At 40.7% G+C, this 8315-nt stretch overlaps 1 non-coding gene across 1 annotated transcript; it reads left to right on the top strand.

Moving 5' to 3' along the window:
* Positions 1-347: 347 nt before the first annotated feature.
* LOC119472346 lies at positions 348-450 on the top strand. Its single transcript, XR_005201488.1, has one exon. It is a non-coding gene; the product is annotated as a U6 spliceosomal RNA (small nuclear RNA).
* Positions 451-8315: the final 7865 nt, after the last annotated feature.

The following is an 8315-nucleotide window of genomic DNA, read 5'->3' as shown; positions in this document are numbered from 1 at the left end:
CAAGCTTTAATTGTCCTCGATGTTATGCCCCCAGTCCATGAGCTGCTGGTGGTCATACTGTTGAATGAGGCACATTCTAAACATTCCAGGTACCATTATAGTGTGAGCTAGTGTTGTTTGAATGCTATGTCCTGCTGAATTCCAATGAATTTAAAGCAACAGAGACCACTTGAGCATATTCTTTCTGAAAAGCACTGTAGGGATTATGGGGTAGTAAGACACTTACTCTGCTGAAGGAATTTATCTGCAATTCAAGTTAGTAGCATGTAAATTGCTGGAGAGCAACAATTACCAGTCAAGAAAACAACCCCATTTATAATAGCATCAAAAAGAATATAATACTGGTCTCGCTTTGGCAGCACATATACTAAAATTGAAATGATACAAAGAAGATTAGCGTGGCCTTTGCTCAAGGATGACATGCAAATTTGTGAAGCGTTCCGCTTAAAGTTGTATTGAAAAAGAATACAGTACTTATGAATAAATTTAACCGAGGAAGTAAAAGATCTCAATTTTATATGAAAACCATAAAACACTGGTGAAAGAAATAGAAAACTACACAAATAAATGGAAATATATATTATATTCATGAGTTGAAAGAATTAATATTGTTAAAATGGCCATACTACCCAAAGAAATATACAGATTTAATGTACTCTCTATCAAAAGGCCAATGTCATTTTTCACAGAAATACAAAAAACCATTCTAAAACTCATGTGGAACTATAAAACACCCTAAATAGCCAAAACAATCTTGAGAAAGAAACAGAAAGCTAGAGGCATCACACTTCCTGATTTCAAATTATATTACAAAGTTAGAGTAACCAAAACACTATGGTACTGGCATAAAAACTGACATGTAGACCAATGAAACAGAACAGAGAACCCAGAAATAAACTTATGCATATATGGTCAACTAATTTTAGACAAGGCCACCAAAAATACACAATGGAGAGAGAACAGTCTTTTCAATCAATGGCACTGAGAAAACTGTATAGCACATGCAAAAGAATAAAACTGGACCTTTATCTTACATCACACACAAAATTCCACTTAAAATGAATAAAAGACCTGAACATAAGACCTGAAACCATAAAATCCTAGAAGAAAATATAGTGACAAGCTCCTTGATATTGGCCTCAGCAGTGAATGTTTTAGATATCACTCCAAAAGCTCAGGCAATAAAAGCAAAAGAAAACAAGTAGAGCCCATCAAACAAAAGTTTCTGCACATCAAAAGAAACAAGAAAAGGCATCCAACAGATTGAAAGAAAATATTTGTAAACCATATATCTAATAAGGGGTTAATATCCAAAATATATAAGAAATGTAACTCAATAGCAAACAAACAGATAATCTGAATTTAAAATATATAAAGGACTTACATAAACATTTTTCCAAAGAAGATGTAAAAATGGCCAACAGATATAAGAAAAGGTGTTCAACACCATTAATCATCAGGGAAATGCAAATCAAAACCACAATGAAGTATTACCTCACACCTGTTAGAATGGCCATTATAAAAAAAGACAAAGATAAAAATTGTTGGTAAGGATGTGGAGCAAAGGGAAGCCTCCTACGCTGTTGGTAGGAATCTAAGCTGGTACAGCCATTATGGAAAACCATGAAAGTTCCTTAAAAAATAGAAATAGAACTACCATATGATCCAGCAACCCCTATGCTGGGTATAAACCAAAAGGAAATGAAACCAGCATCTGTCTTCCATGTTCACTGCAGCATCATTCACAAGAGCCAAAATATGGAAACAACCTACGTGTCAATTGATGAATGATTGGATAAAGAAACTGAGGTATATAGACAATGGAATTTTATTCAGCATAAAAAAAGAGATGCTGATATTGGCAACAACACAGATGAACCTGGAGCATAATATGCTAAGTGAAATAAACTGGATACAGAAAGAAAAATACTTCATAATCTCACTCATATGTGGAATCTAAAACAAAGTCAAAAATATAGAGAGAGTACAACAGTAGTTACTAGGGGGAGGAAATGGGGAGAAGTTGATAAAATGATACAAAGTTATAGTTACATAGGGATGAATAGGTCTAGGGGTCTAATGTAAAGCATGAGAACTATAGTTGACAATATTGTATTATATACTGAAAATTTGCTAAGATACATTTCAGATGCTCTTACCACACACAAAAAACAAGGCAACCCAAGAGGGTGATGGATATGTTAATTTGCTTGACTGTAGTAATCATCTCACTATGGAGATATATATATATATATATATATATATATATCTCAAAACATTAGGTTGTACACATAAAATATATAAAAGAAAGAAAGGAAGAAAAGAAAAAGAAAGAAGGAAAGAAAGAAAGAAAAGAAAAAGAAAGAAGAAGGAAGGAAGGAAGGAAGGAAGGAAGGAAGGAAGGAAGGAAGGAAGGAAGGAAGGAAGGAAGGAGAAAAGAAAGAAAGAGAAAGAGGGAGGGAGGGAAGGAGGGATGGAAGGAAGGAAGGAAGGAAGGAAGGAAGGAAGGAAGGAAGGAAGGAAGGAAGGAGAGATATTGCCAATTAATATCTGTGTATGTTAATTGCAGATAGTGCTAGATATAAGAGAAACGAAATTCCTAATCTCTGAAAATGACAATGGGTGTATGACACATAGGGAATCTTACACTAAAAGATATTTCATTTAGCAAAATTCCCTATTTTCAAACAGAGCACATAACACAGAATTCACTGAACAACAGGGATTCTATATTCTCCAACTTTATCTTCACTCAGCTTCAGGTTATTTGCAGAGCTGTGGTAAACAAGCGGCAAGAGACCTGCTTGAATACATAGTTTGTGCCTTATAATACTTTTTCCTTGTTAAAAAAATATATATATTATTGCGTTTTAGGTTTTTTAAACGCAAAACGAAATGGCCACTCTAAAGGCGACTGCAAGGTGAGTTTAATCACAGTATTGCGCATGTGCCGATGGAGTTAACCTATTGGACAGGCCTCGGAAGGCTGCCACTCCCACCCCCCATCTCAGTGGTTTCATTGTGAAAACTTTTTAGTGCATTGAGAAACCAAACAAATGAAAAATACATCGATTTCCTGAAGTCAGCTACCTGAAGCCACAGTTCATTATTTTTTAAAGTGCAATCAGACCCTGTCCTACAGATGACTATGCTTAGCACTGGCTACCTCAGTGGCCGGACCCTCATTGCCTTTACTATTAGAGCTTGCAGCTTATAAGAAATCTGCTGGTGGGGCTCCAAATTTCAGAAATGAAAAAAACTGTGGACAGCAGAACCAGCTTAGGTAGCCACATCAAGCACTTAGGTTGAGCCAACTTGTCTGCTGGTTGATGTCTGCCTTCTTCCCTCAGCTTACATTATGGATAAAACATGCATTTGTGGGCCTGGCCAGGCACTGTTATTCTGTGGGAAAATGTGTGTTCTTAGTTCCAGACTTGTGAACACAGTCCATTTCAAGTTGGGAGCCAAAGGAAGGATTCTGCATTAATTGCAATGGCTTCCCTGTATTCCTGCAACCATCTTCTCTCCATTGGGGAACATCCGTGGTTTGACAAATATAGGGAAGGGCACACTGTCTCAAGGTTCCTCCCAACAACTGCCTTATGGCCAGAAACAAATTTCTCAATGTTGCAAGGAGAGAAGTCAGCAAAGAATGGAGGACAAAGGCGAGACGGACACTAATCCAAAACTCAGTGGTAGCTTCTCCCCATCTGTGTCTCAGAAAAACTGTCAAAGCCATTTAGTGTGTTCTCAGCTGTAACCCTTCAAACAGGCTGGATAGAGAACCCACAGAGAAAGGCCACAATTTTGAATGGAAGTGACTAGCAGCTTGGGGTCTGTCACTATGCAAATTGCATTCCATCTGGATCCAGCATCCCTTGGCAGATGGAATCAGCATTAGGTGTGACGTGCTCTGCAGGAATCAACACTGTGGGTTTGGCCTCTTCTTTGAGCTATTTGGGCAACAAGCCCAGAGTCGATCTAGATGTCCTCTGACAATTTTGATACTCAGGGCTGTCACGGGTGTAGCCTATCACAGACCGCTCCATTATCACCTGCTCAAGTGAGCGAGAACATGCAGGTTTGTGTCAGCTGGGAGACAGGCTAGAAGCATGTCCAGCGTGGTCTGGTTTGCCATCATTACTCGCTTGGGCAGATAGACACTTGGATTTCAAGTACTGTGCTGCCATCAAACACAGAGCCCTGACATTTGAGGAAGGTTTTTTTTAAAGATCTCGGCCAGGCACAATGGCTCAGGCCTGTAATCCAAGCACTTTGGGAGGCCAAGGTGGGTGGATCGCCTAAGATCAGGAGTTCGAGACCAGCCTGACCAACATAGTGAAACCCCGTCTCTACTAAAAATACAAAAACTTAGCTGGGTGTGGTGGTGGACACCTGTAATCCTACCTGGGAGGCTGAGGCAGGAGAATCGTTTGAACCTGGAAGGCAGAGGTTGCAGTGAGCTGAGATTGAGCCATTGCACTCCAGCCTGGGCAACAAAAGTGAGACTCTGTCTCAAAAACATTTAATAAATAAATAAATAAAATAAAATAAAAGACCCCTAAGGACTGGATGCAGTGGCTCACACCTGTAATCCCAACACTTGGGGAGGCCAAGGGGAGAGGGTCACTTAAACCAGGAGTTTGAGACCAGCCTGGGCCACATAGTGAGACCGTATCAAATAAAATAAAAAGGCATAATGATGCTACCTGTTAGTCTTGCAGGCCTGCTGGGGATGATGAACCTACTTATGTGGAACCCTGGGGGAGGATCAGCAACTAGTGTGTCAATTGCTTCTAGAAGAAAAAAAGAGCAAACCCTTTTTTTAAAAAAAATTTTACTTTAAGCTCTGGGATACATATGCAGAAGGTGCAGGTTTGTTACATAGGAATATATGTGCCATGGTGGTTTTCTGCACCTATTGACCCATCATCTAGGTTCCCTCCGCTCACCTCCCCACCCCCCAATAGGCCCCAGTGTGTGATGTTCCCCTCCCTGTGTCAGTGTGTTCTCATTGTTCAACTCCCACTTAGGAGTGAGAACATGCAGTGTTTGGTTTTCTCTTCCTGTGTTAGTTGTCTGAGGATGATGGCTTCTAGCTTCATCTATGTCCCTGCAAAGGACATGATCTCATTCTTTTATATGGCTGCATAGTATTCCATGATGTATATGTACCACATTTTCTTTATCCAGTCTATCATTGATGGGCATTTGGGTTGGTTCCATGTCTTAGAGAAAACTCTTCATTCAAGACCCCTTCCAACATGGCCTCCTCCAACTTTCCACCCTTTCATCTACTATGTGTGGTAGATTATATCTTTCAATGGTGGCCACTCCAACATATTCACACAGACACACACACACACACACACAGACACACAAACATATACTATATACAGAAAATATATAGCATATGTACATATCACATACATTAAACATATATTTCATCCCAAATACTCTTCTCACAGAGAAGTGGATTCTGCGTTTCCTCTCCTTGAATCTGAGTTGGGGCTTGTGATTACTTTGATAGAGTATGGCGTAGTGATGCTGTATGACTTCCAAGGCTAGATCAGCAAAAGGTCAGCTTCTTTCTGGTTTGCTCTTTTTAAGATATACATCTCGGGAGCCCTGAGCTAGTACAAAAAAATGCAGTTGCCCTGAGGCTGCCATACTAGAGACACCATGCAGAGAGCCCTCACAGAGATAGATACTCAAGGTACCTCAGCAATTCAAATCCCCAGCTCTTTGAGTCTTCCCAGTTCAACCTCTGGGCAGATGAGTGAGCAAACTTTCATATGATTACAGCCTCAGTCTTCAGGCCACTCCAGTTGATGTCATGTGAAGCAGAATGAGCTGATCCTGTTAAGCCCTGTTTGAATTCCAGATTTATAAGCAAAACAAATGTGTTAATGTTTGTGTGTGTATAGGATGAGGTCTGTGAGGATCCTTCCTTCCTTTAATTTTCACAAGGTGTTAAATTTTGTGATGGTTTGTTATACAGCCATAAATAACTGGAATATCACATGTCCCAACAATATACTCCAAGAATGGACCACTCACTGAACCCAAAACCTCCTATGCATTTATTCCTTCCTCGTCTGTCCTGCCCACACCATGAGTGCCCCCTCTGCACCAAATTCCTTTGCCCTTTCTATTTATTTATTTTTCATTCATACATTCAACAAACACTTATGAAATACCTACTGTAGGGTTACTACAATGAATAAGACACATTATCTACCTCAGGAATCTCATAGTCTAGTCTCAGAGAAACAGATGCAAACTGCTAAACTGATATGGCTGGCTGTGTAGTGATAGAGATACCACCAAATCATAGCTCCCATTCAAAGTCCATTTCAAATCCTACTTCCTCCAGGGTGTCTTCCCTGCACATCTCAAATCATACTCCTTTCTCCCTATATTGAGATATTCAATGATGTGCTGAAGTTGCTTCACATCAGCTCATGAAAGCTAACTGTACATATCTTTTCCCAATTCTGCGTTCAGTGGCTTTGCATTAGTATAGTGAAATTAATCATCGTGGGGGTGTTTATTCCATGGAAATTGGCAAAGGCTACATCAGCACTTTCCCCCTGCTTTTCTTTTTGGAGAGCTGGTTTTTAAACAGTGAGCATTACGTCTCTGGAGATACCTCTCACTTGCTATCCATCAGGGGTTAACTTTTAGGCTAGATGATGTTACACCTAAAAGAAATTAATCTTCTGGGAATAAAGCTTCTTTAGAAAATAATTGGATGTGTTGGTGGAAAGATGATAAGGACGTCCTAAAACATGTAGAGCAGTGCTGGCAGTGAGTCATTTGGCTCTGTTATGGACAGTTTGCTGGCTGCTGGATTTACTTTCTATTTTTTTTTAAGAAGGGTGTTGCAAAATTTTTACAAGCCTGCCAAGGCAGTTACTGGATCAGCTTAAGCAACTCCAGGGACTTCAGTAGTCAGGGGCAGTGGAGAAATCTACTGCTGCCTCCTGAGATCTGGCCACAACTCCTGCCTGCTCAGCTCTCACACCTGCTTCCCCATCCCACCTATAACAGGGATATGGGGTGTTTCCTTGAAGAAGTTTTCTTAAATGGCAAATGATAACATTTTTTGGCTCCCATGGATGGAATTGTGGTTCCTTCTCCCAAAATATAAGTCGAAGTCCTAACCCCCAGTACCTGTAAATATGACCTTATTTGGAAATAGAGTCTCTGCAGGTATAATCAAGTTAAGATGAAATGATTCGGGTGGGTCCTAATGCAGAACAACTGGTGCCTTTATAAGAAGAGGGGAGACGTTAGAGGCAAACATGAACAGAGGAAAGCCTATGCAGAGGTAGACGTGCCAAGTAAGCTATGTGTACAAAACAGACTGTGGGCTGGGTTTGGCACATGGGCCATTGCTAGCCAACCCTGACCCAGATTCTTCCCCTTAAGTATCGAAGTGTTCATTTCCTCAGTATGCCCGCAGTGGGAGGACTGGTGACTGCCAGCTCTCAGGTGAGCCCTTCTCCATCCAGTTCAGATGAAGACAGCTGCTTCATCCAAAATCAGACCCCCTCCTTAGGGCAGCCTAGATCCAATGACTGGTAGAGCCTTAACTGAGGACAATTCTAAGAGACCATCCCCACTCCCAGTGAGGTCAGCTGAGACCCTGTGATGTGGTAAATTCTGCCACTGCCTCTGCCTAATTCTATCTTCATTCCTTGCCAGGTGTTGTCCCAAAGACACTCCCCTAACAAACTTCATGCATGGCACCCTGTGCCAAAAATAAAAATCTCAGAAGGAGAAGGAAAATAGAAGGCAGCTAATATTTGAAGGAATAATTAATAAAGACATCCCATAATAAAAGGTGGAAAAACACTGGAATGAAAGAATCAAATAAATACCACAAAGGATAATGAGGAAAACCTCCCTATTTTGACATCAGCTGAGTGTACTACAACTTTATTCTAGCACGAACCACTTGAAATCAGTACAGACACCACAAGGTAAGGGGTTAAGTCCTCTCTAAGACTGTTCTGACTTCAGACATAGCAGCAAGTTCAGGAGGCCCCAGGCTACCCACACTTCTGATGGACTGGCTACAAATTTCGAGGTTCCACAGCACCCTCAGGTTCAATCATGTGTTAAAATGACTCACAGAATTAGAAAGTCCTATACTTATAATTTTATTAAGAATACAGATCAGGGGCGTTAATAGAGGCTGGTATAGATTTGGCTATCTGCGCTCGTAGCTGCTTTTGGCGCGAAAGATGCCAGGTCTGGTCGACTCAAACCCTGCCCCGCCTGAGTCTCAGGAGAAGAAGCCGCTGAAG

Source organism: Cebus imitator, unplaced genomic scaffold, assembly GCF_001604975.1.
Source record: "Cebus imitator isolate Cc_AM_T3 unplaced genomic scaffold, Cebus_imitator-1.0 Scaffold95, whole genome shotgun sequence".
Classification (NCBI taxonomy): Eukaryota; Metazoa; Chordata; class Mammalia; order Primates; family Cebidae; genus Cebus; species Cebus imitator.
The sequence above is the reverse complement of the archived record's forward strand: the minus strand, read 5'-3'. Positions and strand labels throughout refer to the sequence as shown.